Genomic DNA, 14,318 nt, shown 5'->3' with positions numbered 1-14,318 from the left:
TGCCAATGGAGAAGTTTCTCATAGTGGATCTGGTGCTGCTGCTGATATGTATGCAATGGTAGAAGTATTTCTTAGTGGATCCGTTGCTGTGGCCTATGTCTATGCCATGGCAGAGGACTCTCATAGTAAATCCAGTGTTGTGGCCTGTGTGTATACCATAGTAGAAGTCTATCATAGTGGAGCCAGTGCTGTGAAGGTGTGTATGCCATGGCAGAAGTCTATTATATTGGATCCAATGTTGTGGCCGATGTGTAGTATCTGTTCTTATCAGTGTCCAGTACTGGTGCTACACCACTATTCTTGCTTTTTTGGTAGGAATGGCTGATGGTACAGTATCTCTGTTCATTGTATGATGGGGGCCCTGATGCTTGGACCAGCTGGATCAGAAACCGGGGCATCCACGGGATGTGGGGCACAGGAGTAATTCCCCCCCCCCCCCGGAAGACTGGAGGAGCCCAGTGCCTCCTGATTCAAAAGGGTCTACCTGGTAAGGCCATGGGCTGGGAAGGCAGAGAGCCTGTGGTGTAAGTGCCCCTTGGGAGTTGGTTGCCCCTGAGGTGCTCTTAGTATCACATGGGCCTGGGAAACCCACCATGAGAATGAGCACTAGGCCACATCACCTAAACGTTTTTCTGCGCAGTGCCTCTATGGTCTAGGCCTATTGGCTAAGTCCGGTGCAAATTTAGTTTCCAGGCCACAAGGCCCAGTCATTGTACCTGCACTATTTGTTTCATTTATTTTTCTCTCACTTTGCAATTATGTCTGTTATTTTTCTCTCTTGAATGGAGGGTGTGGGTCCTTTGGCCTACCTTAAAGTCTAGGGGGAGGATGTGTGGCCATCGGGTTCCTTCCTCCCCTGAAGCGGGGGGGTCTCTCTTTAGGAGAGCCCTTCACCTAGTACTCGGTGGTCAGCTTCAGATGGCCATGAGGGGAGGGGTCTACCACACTTTTTGGCTATGTGGACCAAGTTGAGCCTTGCCAGTCAGGAGCCTTACACCCCAGGAACTCAGGGAAAAATCCTACTTTTTTGGGAGGTGGACTAGAGACACACCCTTAAGTGCATTTTTTGTGTGTGCCTTTTCACATGCACTTTTTTGTACAGTGTTTTTTTTATATCCGCGATACAAAAACAAAAGAAGTCTCTCATAGTAGATCCAGTGCTGTATGCCATGGCAGAAGTCTCTCATAGTGGATCTGGTGCTGTGGCTGGTGTGTGTATGCCATGCCAGAAGTCTATCATAGTGGATCCAGTGTTGTAGATGGTGTGTGTGCCATGGCAGAAGTCCCTCATAGTGAATCCGGTGCTGTGGCTGGTGTGTATGCCATGGCAGAAGTCTATCATAGTGGATCCAGTGTTGTGGCTGGTGTGTGTGCCATGGTAGAAGTCTAGCACAGTGGATCTGTTGCTGTGGCCGGTGTGTGTATGCTATGACAGAAGTCTCTCATAGTGAATCTGGTGCTGTGACCTGTGTGTATGCCATGGCAGGTTTCTATCATAGTTGATCTGGTGCTGTGGCTGGTGTGTATTTCATAGCAGATGTCTATCATAGCGGATCTGGTGCTGTGGCCTGTGTGTATGCAATGGCAGCAGTCTAGCATGGTGGATCCAGTGCTGTGGCCTGTGTGTATGCCATGGCATAAGTCCCTCATAGTGAATCCGGTGCTGTGGCCTGTGTGTGTATGCCATGGCAGACGTCTATCATAGTGGATCTGGTGCTGTGGTCGGTGTGTATGCTATGGCAGAAGCGTATCATAGTAGATCTGGTGCAGTGGCCAATGTGTATGCCATGGCAGATGTCCCATATAGTGGTTCTGGTGTTGTGGCCGGTGTGTATGCCATGGCAGATGTCTATCATAGTGGATCTGGTGCTGTGGCCGGTGTGTATGCCATGGCAGATGTCTGTCATAGTGGATCTGGTGCTGTGGCCAGTGTGTATGCCATGGCAGATGTCTATCACAGTGGATCTGGTGCTGTGGCCGGTGTGTATGCCATGGCAGATGTCTGTCATAGTGGATCTGGTGCTGTGGCCAGTGTGTATGCCATGGCAGATGTCTATCATAGTGGATCTGGTGCTGTGGCCGGTGTGTATGCCATGGCAGATGTCTATCATAGTGGATCTGGTGCTGTGGCCGGTGTGTATGCCATGGCAGATGTCTGTCATAGTGGATCTGGTGCTGTGGCCAGTGTGTATGCCATGGCAGATGTCTATCATAGTGGATCTGGTGCTGTGGCCGGTGTGTATGCCATGGCAGATGTCTATCATAGTGGATCTGGTGCTGTGGCCAGTGTGTATGCCATAGCAGATGTCTGTCATAGTGGATCTGGTGCTGTGGCCGGTGTGTATGCCATGGCAGATGTCTATCACAGTGGATCTAGCGCTGTGGTCGGTGTGTATGCTATGGCAGAAGCCTATCATAGTGGATCTGATGCAGCGGACAATGTATATGCCATGGCAGATGTCCCATATAGTGGTTCTGGTGTTGTGGCCGGTATGTATGCCATGGCAGATGTCTGTCATAGTGGATCTGGTGCTGTGGCTGGTTTGTATGCCATGGCAGATGTCTATCACAGTGGATCTAGCGCTGTGGCCGGTATGTATGCTATGGCAGAAGCCTATCATAGTGGATCTGGTGCAGTGGCCAATGTGTATGCCATGGCAGGTCTATCATAGTGGATCTGGTATTTTGACCGGTGAGTCTCATAGTGGATCTTTCCATGCAGTATTTGTCAGGTGATCACATACTTATTTCCTGTACTCTGGCATTACCGTATATCCTTCGAAAAGGCAGTAACACAGATTTGGCCTCTTATAATACTTGACATTTTCCAGTAAGTGATATTACAAGTCTCCAGAGTGAGAAAAGACAGAGAGTTTTGTGTTTAATGAAATGGGGCATAAATACAGTTGGCCGTTATCTGCCCGACTCCTCCACCGCATCTGATTCTTCCCTATCTACAAACACCAATAAAAGTGAATGAAACGCTCTTTTGTGTTCCTTCTTCTGAAGATCATAAAGCGGAGATACAGCCTATAATTTCCAGCAGTTTAATAAGATGGGCAGGGCAGGCCTGCTGGAACCTGTGCGCACCGAACGCCTGTGCTGCACATCCTAGGGAACAGCGCTTAGCACTGCATGGGTCTCAAGTATAATACAACAGCAGCTATAACTGTATACCATCCTTTATAATTAAATTACACTTCACAAGGCTCCTCATGTCTGTAAGAATTAGGATCATGGGGGGGGAAATGTGAATGTTTTCATCTCCTCAGCAGTTCTGGGTATTTGATAAGTTTAATTTCGGTGCTTTTTTCTGAAATACGAGATCCCTCCACTTTAGTGTTCAAAGACACTGCAGGGTGTATCTGATGGTAGTTGTAGTTCTCCATCATTTGAAGTGGTAGAGTGTGTGTCTGCACATGCTGGTCGTTTAAGTTTTCCCTCTGTTGTAGGAGTGCAGAGTGTCTGTACATGCTGGGAGTTGTGGTTCTCTCAGTCTGAGGAGTGCAGAGCGTTTGTATTGTACAAGCTGGGAGTAGTAGTTCTCCCTCCATTAGAGGAAAGCAGGGTGTGTGTACACTAGAAAATGTATCTCTCTCTCTCTCTCAATTGGAATGCAGAGTGTCTACACATGATAGGACTTGTAGTTCTTTTAGCTGGATTGCGGGGTGTCTGAACACGCTAGCAGCTGTAGTTCTCCCTTCGTCTGTAGGGTTCAATATTGAGTTGGCCCTTTGCAGCTATAACAGCTTCAACTCTTCTGGGAAGGCCGTCCGCAAGGTTTAGGAGTGTGTCTAGAGCAGTGATGGTGAACCTTGGCACCCCAGATGTTTTGGAACTACGTTTCCCATGATGCACATGCACCAGATGTTTTGGCATGTAGTTCCAAAACATCTGGGGTGCCATGCTTCGCCATCATTGGTCTATAGGAATGTTTGACCATTCTTCCAGAAGCGCATTTGTGAGGTCAGGCACTGATGTTGGACGAGAAGGTCTGGCTCGCAGTCTCCACTCTAATTCATCCCAAAGGTGTTCTATCGGGTTGAGGTCAGGAGGCAGTCAAGTTCCTCCACCCCAAACTCATTCAGCCATGTCTTTATGGACCTTGCTTTGTGCACTGGTGCGCAGTCATGTTGGAACAGGAAGGGGCCGTCCCCAAACTGTTCCCACAAAGTTGGGAGCATGAAATTGTCCAAAATGTCTGAGTATGAAGATGCCTTAAGAGTTTCCTTCACTGGAACTAAGGGGTCAAGCCCAACCTCTGAAAATCAACCCCCACACCATAATCCCCCCTCCACCAAACTTTACACTTGGCACAATGCAGTCAGGCAAGTACCGTTCTCCTGGCAATCACCAAACTCAGACACGTCCATCGGCTTACCAGACAGAGAAGCATGATTCGCCACTCCAGAGAACACGTCTCCACCTCTCTAGAGTCCGGTGGCGGCGTGCTTTACACCACGGCATCCGACACTTTGAATTGCACTTGGTGATGTAAGGCTTGGATGTATCTGCTCAGCCAATGAAACCCATGCCATGAAGCTCTCTACACACTGCTGTTGTGCTAATCTGAAGGCCACATGAAGTTTGGAGGTCGGTAGCTGTTGACTTTGCAGACAGTTGGCGAATTCTGTGCATTGTTGAGCTTCAGCATGACACCACTCTATCATTTTACGTGGCCTACTACTTCGTGGCTGAGTTGCTGTTGTTCCCAGTTGCTTCTGCTTTGTTATAAAACCACTAACGCTTGACCGACGAGAAGGCCTGGCTCGCAGTCTCCACTCTAATTAATCCCAAAGGTGTTCTATCTGAGGTCAGGAGGCAGTCAAGTTCCTCCACCCCAAACTCACTCAGTCATGTTTTTATGGACCTTGATTTGTGCACTGGTGAGCAGTCATGTTGGAACAGGAAGGAGCCATCCCCAAACTGTTCCAACAAAGTTGGGAGCATGAAATTATCCATAATGTCTGAGTATGATGATGCCTTAAGAGTTTCCTTCACTTGAACTAAGGGGTCAAGCCCAACCTCTGAAAAATAACCCAACACCATAATCCCCCCTCCACCAAACTTTACACTTGGCACAATGCAGTCAGGCAAGTACCGTTCTCCTGGAAACCACCAAACTCAGACACGTCCATCGGCTTACCAGACAGAGAAGCGTGATTCGCCACTCCAGAGAACACGTCTTCACCTCTCTAGAGTCCGGTGGCGGCGTGCTTTACACCACGGCATCCGACACTTTGAATGGCACTTGGTGATGTAAGGCTTGGATGTATCTGCTCAGCCAATGAAACCCATGCCATGAAGCTCTCTACACACTGCTGTTGTGCTAATCTGAAGGCCACATGAAGTTTGGAGGTCGGTAGCTATTGACTCTGCAGACAGTTGGCGAATTCTGTGCATTGTTGAGCTTCAGCATGTGCTGACACCACTCTATCATTTTACGTGGCCTACTACTTCGTGGCTGAGTTGCTGTTGTTCCCAGTTGCTTCTGCTTTGTTATAAAACCACTAACGCTTGACCGACGAGAAGGTCTGGCTCGCAGTCTCCACTCTAATTAATCCCAAAGGTGTTCTATCTGAGGTCAGGAGGCAGTCAAGTTCCTCCACCCCAAACTCACTCAGCCCTGTCTTTATGGACCTTGATTTGTGCACTGGTGAGCAGTCATGTTGGAACAGGAAGGAGCCATCCCCAAACTGTTCCAACAAAGTTGGGAGCATGAAATTGTCCATAATGTCTGAGTATGATGATGCCTTAAGAGTTTCCTTCACTTGAACTAAGGGGCCAAGCCCAACCCCTGAAAAATAACCCAACACCATAATCCCCCCTCCACCAAACTTTACACTTGGCACAATGCAGTCAGGCAAGTACCGTTCTCCTGGAAACCACCAAACTCAGACACGTCCATCGGCTTACCAGACAGAGAAGCATGATTCGCCACTCCAGAGAACACGTCTCCATCTCTCTAGAGTCCGGTGGTGGCGTGCTTTACACCACGGCATCCGACACTTTGAATTGCACTTGGTGATGTAAGGCTTGGATGTATCTGCTCAGCCATGGAAACCCATGCCATGAAGCTCTCTATGCACTGCTGTTGTGCTAATCTGAAGGCCACGTGAAGTTTGGAGGTCGGTAGCTATTGACTCTGCAGACAGTTGGCGAATTCTGCGCATTGTTGAGCTTCAGCATGCGCTATCATTTTCGTGGCCTACTACTTCGTGGCTGAGTTGCTGTTGTTCCCATTTGCTTCCGCTTTGTTATAAAACCACAAACAGTTGACCGACGAGAAGGCCCGGCTCACAGGCATGAAGCTCTCTACGCACTGCTGTTGTGCTAATCAGAAAGCCACGTGAAGTTTGGAGGTCGGTAGCTATTGACTCTGCAGAATTCTGCGCACTGAGAGCTTCAGCATGTGCTGACCCCGCCCTATCATTTTACGTGGCCTACTACTTGGTGGCTGAGTTGCTGTCATTCCAATTTGCTTCCGCTTTGTTAAAAAAACACCAACAGTTGACCGTGGAATATTTAGTAGCAAGGAGATTTCTTGGATGGACATATTGCACAGGTGGCGACCGATCACGGTACCACGCTTGAATTCACGGAGCTCCTTTCACAAATGTTTGTAGAAGCCGTCTGCATGCCCTAGGTGTGCGATTTTATACACCTGTGGCCATGGAGGTGATTGGAACGCCTGAATCCAATGATTTGGCAGGGTGTCCCCATACTTTTGGTAATATAGCGTATAGTAGTAAACAAATACTCTCGCACGTGATGTCCGGGTTATATAATGCTCAAAGGGTAATTCCTCAGGCCTTGCTGCCCTCCAGGATAGGGGTATCCTACCAATCAAGAGAGCGAATAGAGCAAAGAGGGAGCACCAGCCTTGTGCATTATTGTTTGCTACATTTATTTGTGAAAACAGATTAACCTCTTCAGCCCCAGAAGGATTTACCATCTTCCTGGCCGAGCCTTTTTTTTTTTTTGCGATACGGCACTGTGTCGCTTTAACTGACAATTGCGCGGTCGTGCGGCGTTGTACCCAAACAAAATTGACGTCATTTTTTCCCCACAGATAGAGCTTTGTTTTGGTGGTATTTGATCACCTCTGCGGTTTTTATTTTTTGTGCTATAAACAAAAGAAATGCGACAAATTTGAAAAAAAGCACAATATTTTTTTACTTTTTGCTATAATATATATCTGAAATCTAAAAATATATATATATATATTTCTTCATCAGTTTAGGCCGATATATATTCTTCTGCATATTTTTGGTAAAAAAAAAAAAAAATCACAAAAAGCGCTTATTGATTGGTTTGCGCAAAAGGTATAGCGTCTACAAAATGTACTAGTAATTAAGGTGATCTATGATTTTTATCGGGCCTGCGACATTGCGGCGGACAGATCGGACACTTTTGACACATTTTTGAGACCATTGACATTTTTAACAGCGATCAGTGCTATAAAAATGCACTGATTACTGTATAAATGTAAATTAGTGCATGGGGTATATATATTATACACCCCATACACTAATATATATTATATACCCATACACTAATATATATTATATACCCCATACACTAATATATATTATATACCCCATACATATATATATATATATATATATTATACACCCCATACACTAATATATATATTATATACCCCATATACTAATATATATATATATATATATATATATTAATGTATGGGGTATATAATATATACATATATATTAATGTATGGGGTATATAATATATATATATATATATATATTTGTGTATGGGGTATATAATATATATATTAGTGTATGGGGGTATATAATATATATATATATATTAGTGTATGGGGTATATATTATATATATTAGTGTATGGGGTATATAATATATATATTAGTGTGTGGGTATATAATATATATATTAGTGTATGGGGTATATAATATATATATATTAGTGTATGGGGTATATAATATATATATATTAGTGTATGGGGTATATACTATATATATATTAGTGTATGGGGTATATAATATATATATATTAGTGTATGGGGTATATAATATATATATATTAGTGTATGGGGTATATAATATATATATTAGTGTGTGGGTATATAATATATATATATTAGTGTATGGGGTATATACTATATATATATATTAGTGTATGGGGTATATATTATATATATATATATTAGTGTATGGGGTATATATATATATATATATTAGTGTATGGGGTATATAATATATATATTAGTGTATGGGGTATATAATATATATATTAGTGTATGGGGTATATATTATATATTAGTGTATGGGGTATATATTATATATATTAGTATATGGGTATATAATATATATATTAGTGTATGGGGTATATAATATATATATATATATATTAGTGTATGGGGTATATATATATATATATATATATATATATATGTGTATGGGGTATATAATATATATATATATATATTAGTGTATGGGGTATATAATATATATATATATATTAGTGTATGGGGTATATATATATATATATATATGTGTATGGGGTATATAATATATATATATTAGTGTATGGGGTATATAATATATATATATATTAGTGTATGGGGTATATAATATATATATATTAGTGTATGGGGTATATAATATATATATATATATTAGTGTATGGGGTATATATATATATATATATTAGTGTATGGGGTATATAATATATATATTAGTGTATGGGGTATATAATATATATATTAGTGTATGGGGTATATATTATATATTAGTGTATGGGGTATATATTATATATATTAGTATATGGGTATATAATATATATATTAGTGTATGGGGTATATAATATATATATATATATTAGTGTATGGGGTATATATATATATATATATATATATATATATATGTGTATGGGGTATATAATATATATATATATATATTAGTGTATGGGGTATATAATATATATATATATATATTAGTGTATGGGGTATATATATATATATATATATGTGTATGGGGTATATAATATATATATATTAGTGTATGGGGTATATAATATATATATATATTAGTGTATGGGGTATATAATATATATATATTAGTGTATGGGGTATATAATATATATATTAGTGTATGGGGTATATATGAGGGGCGTGGTCTCCATATTGGAGAAGATGTGTGATTGGGTGAAGTAGGGAGAAGATGCTGATTTGTGGGAAGGGTCACATGACTTGTGTCTCTTCTCCTCAGCACTGTGTGCGGTAACCATGACAACCCTTCACAGGCCCGGCTGCCGCAAGGAGGAGCCCGAATGGTTGCTATAGGTTACCGCAGTTACGTACGGGCCTCTATCCCAGCCGGTGTCCGCTCCCCTGGCCCCGCCCTCTCTGGATCTCCCGGTTCATCGTCTGCGCGGACCTCGGAAAGGGGAAAGTCCCCTCCCCTGCACCGCTCCGGGCTCACCTCACATAGACCCGCCACCGCCAGGCCAAGCTCCGCCCACTCCCCCCGCACGGCTCCGCCCTCCCCTCCGCCGTGAGGGACGTTCAGGGGCGGGACTGGGAGTGACGATAGGGGGTGGTGGGCGTGTCGTTGGGAGGGGGGGCGGAGCGGAACAGGCGGGCAGAGCGGACGGGTCCAGCTGATGGCAGAGTGAGGGGGGAGTCCGGCCTGACACTGAGGAGAGAGATAGAGAGAGAGCGGAGATCCGGAGGAGAGGTGAGGGGGGAGCCGGGGAATGACGAGAGCTCGGCGGCCTGTGTGTGTGAGAGGAGGGCGGGGAGAGGAGAGCCCGTGTGTCCGGTGTGAGGGGCCCAGGGGCCTGTCCGTGTGTGAGGGACCGAGACCGGGAGACCGCCCTCTATACCCAACATAGACCGCTACATACCCGCCTCACCCAACATATATACACTGTATACAACATTCCATATATTATATACATTGTATACAGATCTCCACACCTCACATACACTGTATACAACCTCCTATATATCACATACACTGTATACAACTCTCCTATATATCACATACACTGTATACAACCTCCTATATATCACATACACTGTATACAACTCTCCTATATATATCACATGCACTGTATACAACCTCCTATATATATCACATACACTGTATACAACTCTCCTATATATATCACATACACTGTATACAACCTCCTATATATATCACATACACTGTATACAACCTCCTATATATATCACATGCACTGTATACAACCTCCTATATATATCACATACACTGTATACAACTCTCCTATATATATCACATACACTGTATACAACCTCCTATATATATCACATACACTGTATACAACCTCCTATATATATCACATACACTGTATACAACCTCCTATATATATCACATACACTGTATACAACCTCCTATATATATCACATACACTGTATACAACTCTCCTCCACACCGATACATTGTATACACAGAGATAACACTGATTTCTATATATACATATATATATATTTCTCCTGTGTGCTTCACAGTCCTCACATAGTATACAGCACCCGATACATTGTATACATCTTTGCTCCACACCGATACATTGTATACATCTTTGCTCCACACCGATACATTGTATACAGATCTCCTCCACATCAACACCAATACATTGTATCTCCTGTACTTCCCATACATTGTATATAACATCCTATATACAGAGATAACCTATATATATATAATCTCCTGTACTTGTCATACACCTCACATGTACTGTATACAAGATCCTATATATTATATACACTGTATACAGCTCTGTGTACATCACTCCATCTATATATGTGGAGAGCTCACACTGATCTCTCTCTCTCTCTCTCTCTCTCTCTCTCTCATATATATATATATATATATATATATATATATATATATATATATAGAGTGCTGTGTGTTCTTCTCCATGTATAAGTTTCCCTCCAATATAATGTGTGTATATAGACAGTGTTCTCTCTCTTGTATATATGTGTATACTGTGCACTCTGTAATATCTTCTCTATACCAGCCTTTCACAACCTTTTCAACACCCTTGAAATAGTTCTCTGGTCTCGGGGGAACCTCCTGCTAACAATGAGGAATCTACAACTCATGATACATTAGTGTGATGGTCGGTGGGAAGAATGGTCCTCACACTTGTGGTCATTGGGAAGAATTACCTCCTTACAGAGAGTTAAAAAGATCAATGGTGTCAGTGGGAACTTATCTGAGAGGCAAAAATTGCCCAAATCTGGAGGAACCCCTACAACCTCTGGAGGAACCCTGGTTGATAATCTATGATTTACAGTATCCTACACAGTTATGTCCCTCTACTATATACACTGTGTAAAATATATATGTGTGTGTATACTATATATATATGTATGTATGTATGTATGTATGTGTGTGTGTCAGGATATTTCGGAGAAATCACACAGGAGGTGAGGAGGAGATGGGGGAAGTTGAGGTTTCCTCTCTCTGTTGTATACAGATGAAGATTTGTTCCGGGTTTCCTATCTCTGATGTCGGTGACCCCCGTGATCCTTATCTGATCTCTACGGAGTGACACCACACAGGAGAGCACACCTCTCAGGTGTTGGGAAACTTTCTTCCTTTTTTTTTTTTCATATTATTGCTGCTTTCCCTTATATATGTGTGTATGTGTGTATATATATATATATATATATATATATATATATATATATATATATATATATATATATATATATATATATATATATATATATATATATTTTTTTTTTTTTTTTCTCATATCGGTCTCAGAATTGTATGAAGACAGGTTCTCCAGAAATATTGTGACTTTAATGACCAGTAAAAGGGGGTCCCCTGTACACCACACTGTCTGCAGGTTTTCACTTGATCCTTCCAAGCTTGATGGATCCAGGTCTGTGCTGAATCCCGGTCAGTGGGGGGTCAGTGCTGTGTGTTTGTTATGGCAGAGGGGTATATGGGGTGGGGGGTCAGTGCTCTAGTGTCTTGTTATGGCAGAGAGGTATATGGGGGGGGGGTCAGTGCTGTGTGTCTTGTTATGGCAGAGAGGTATATGGGGTGGGGGGTCAGTGCTGTGTGTCTTGTTATGGCAGAGGGGTATATGGGGGGGGGGGTCAGTGCTGTGTGTCTTGTTATGGGGGGGGGCCGTGCTGTGTCTTATGGCAGGGGGGTATATGGGGGGGGGGCCGTGCTGTGTCTTATGGCAGGGGGGTATATGGGGGGGGGTCAGTGCTGTGTGTCTTGTTATGGCAGAGGGGTATATGGGGGGGGGGGGGGTCAGTGCTGTGTGTCTTGTTATGGCAGAGGGGTATATGGGGGGGGGGGTCAGTGCTGTGTGTCTTGTTATGGCAGAGGGGTATATGGGGGGGGGGGGGGGTCAGTGCTGTGTGTCTTGTTATGGCAGAGGGGTATATGGGGGGGGGGTCAGTGCTGTGAGTCTTGTTATGGTAGAGGGGTATATGGGGGGGGGGGTCAGTGCTGTGTGTCTTGTTATGGCAGAGGGGTATATGTGGGGGGGGTCAGTGCTGTGTGCCTTGTTATGGCAGAGGGGTATATGGGGGGGGGGGGGGTCAGTGCTGTGTGTCTTGTTATGGCAGAGGGGTATATGGGGGGGGGGGTCAGTGCTGTGAGTCTTGTTATGGTAGAGGGGTATATGGGGGGGGGGGTCAGTGCTGTGTGTCTTGTTATGGCAGAGGGGTATATGGGGGGGGGGGGTCAGTGCTGTGTGTCTTGTTATGGCAGAGGGGTATATGGGGGGGGGGGGGGTCAGTGCTGTGAGTCTTATGGTAGAGGGGGATATGGGGGGGGGGGTCAGTGCTGTGAGTCTTGTTATGGTAGAGGGGGATATGGGGGGGGGGGGTCAGTGCTGTGTGTCCTGTCATGACGGAGGGGTATAGGGGGTTAGTGCTGTGGGTCTTGTTATGGTGGAAGGGTTATGGGGGTCAGTGCTGTGCATGTTCTGTATACCCTCCCCTATCCTCCTGTGTTCTATGGTGCTGTAATGTGGGGGTGACATTCACTGTGCCTAGTACATGGCGTGTCCTCGTGGTGATTTGCCCTCCTATATTGGTGGAAAGACTCTCTGCAGAGAGGTTGCCCAGTGGGAAGGTGAATGCTCTCCTCTAGTTAATAAGTGACTGTCCCGTCTAATGATTGAGCGGAGATTACTGTAGTGTGATCGCCCTGTGCAGGCGCAGTGTCAGTATATACTGCCTTCCCGGGGTGTCGGTGTAATCCTACTCCCACCTTCTGTACTGTATAGAGCAGCAGACAAGTTGTCGGTTCTGTGAGAATCCCTCCTCATACATTTTCATCCTCCAGTAAAATGTTTTGCAGCTGCTGTGGCCCTTCATGTCTTGAGAGGGCATTGTGTGACTTGTAGTGTCTAAGCTTGCATTGCATCAATGCGTCCCTCATACACCATCAGGATTTGCTCACACAAAGCTGATCGTCAGCGCCGCAAGTTCTGCTCGGAAACCGTCCAGCACGCTGGCAATTTCTTTAGAAGCACGTCCGTATGATAAGTCTGGCTGGTTTATACCACACTCACTAATCTGCCATGTTCATTGTGCAACTGGATGTATTGCAGCAATTGGTGGTGTGTGTATGGGCAGCTGGGTGGGGTGTCGGTGAGTATATACAACCACATCTGTAAGCTGAGATTGGTGCAGGTGGAGGACGGCCATGGATGGTTCTTTGTGGAGAATATTTGGAATATTTGGTCTGTTATCAGAGAGGTCGGTCCCACCCGGAGTGGCTCTCTACCTGCCCGGAATTCCACTTTCTGGGAGTGTTGTGTCTCAGGAGGACATTCCTATCATTCCTGGGATTTGTTGGCCAATCCCCCCCCCCCATTCTCACACACACACACACACCCCACTGAATGATGCCCTCTACTGATTGACCCACATCCTGACACTTTTAGTTCCTTAACACTGAAGTACAATCCAGGAGGAGCCAGATTCTTTTTTTTTTTTTATACTGAAAAGTTTGGCACTAGCAGTGGTTTATCTCAGGACTGCTATAGCCAGACTCCCGGGATTTGCAGATTGTGTGTTCTCTGGGCTGGGTGGATGGGCAAGTCACCACTTATGCCTAAAAAAAATAAAAATAAAAAAAAGCAGGGGGGTCAGGTCTTCTGCTTTCATTGTCTGATGGATCCCAAATTGGCTTGACTGCCTCCTGAACTCTGAGTGCATTTCTCTGGCTTCCTTCTGAACATTGAGACTGACACTTGGAGGTGAGGCTTTCTCAACCTTTTAACCCTAGAGGAACCCCAAAAATTTTCATGACTTGAGGAACC

At 44.2% G+C, this 14,318-nt stretch overlaps 1 protein-coding gene across 1 annotated transcript in view; it reads left to right on the top strand.

Annotated features, from left to right (window-relative positions):
- Nucleotides 1–9,593: 9,593 nt before the first annotated feature.
- DAG1 (dystroglycan 1) overlaps nt 9,594–14,318 on the top strand; it is a 29,327-nt gene continuing 24,602 nt past the window's right edge. Inside the window, exon 1 of the mRNA XM_077451558.1 lies at nt 9,594–9,724. The gene's annotated coding sequence lies outside the window, so the exon portion shown is untranslated. The remainder of the gene's footprint in view (nt 9,725–14,318) is intronic.

Source organism: Lithobates pipiens, unplaced genomic scaffold, assembly GCF_037356315.1.
Source record: "Lithobates pipiens isolate NorthernLeopardFrog02 unplaced genomic scaffold, aLitPip1_a1.2 Scaffold_23, whole genome shotgun sequence".
NCBI lineage: Eukaryota > Metazoa > Chordata > Amphibia > Anura > Ranidae > Lithobates > Lithobates pipiens.
The sequence above is the reverse complement of the archived record's forward strand: the minus strand, read 5'-3'. Positions and strand labels throughout refer to the sequence as shown.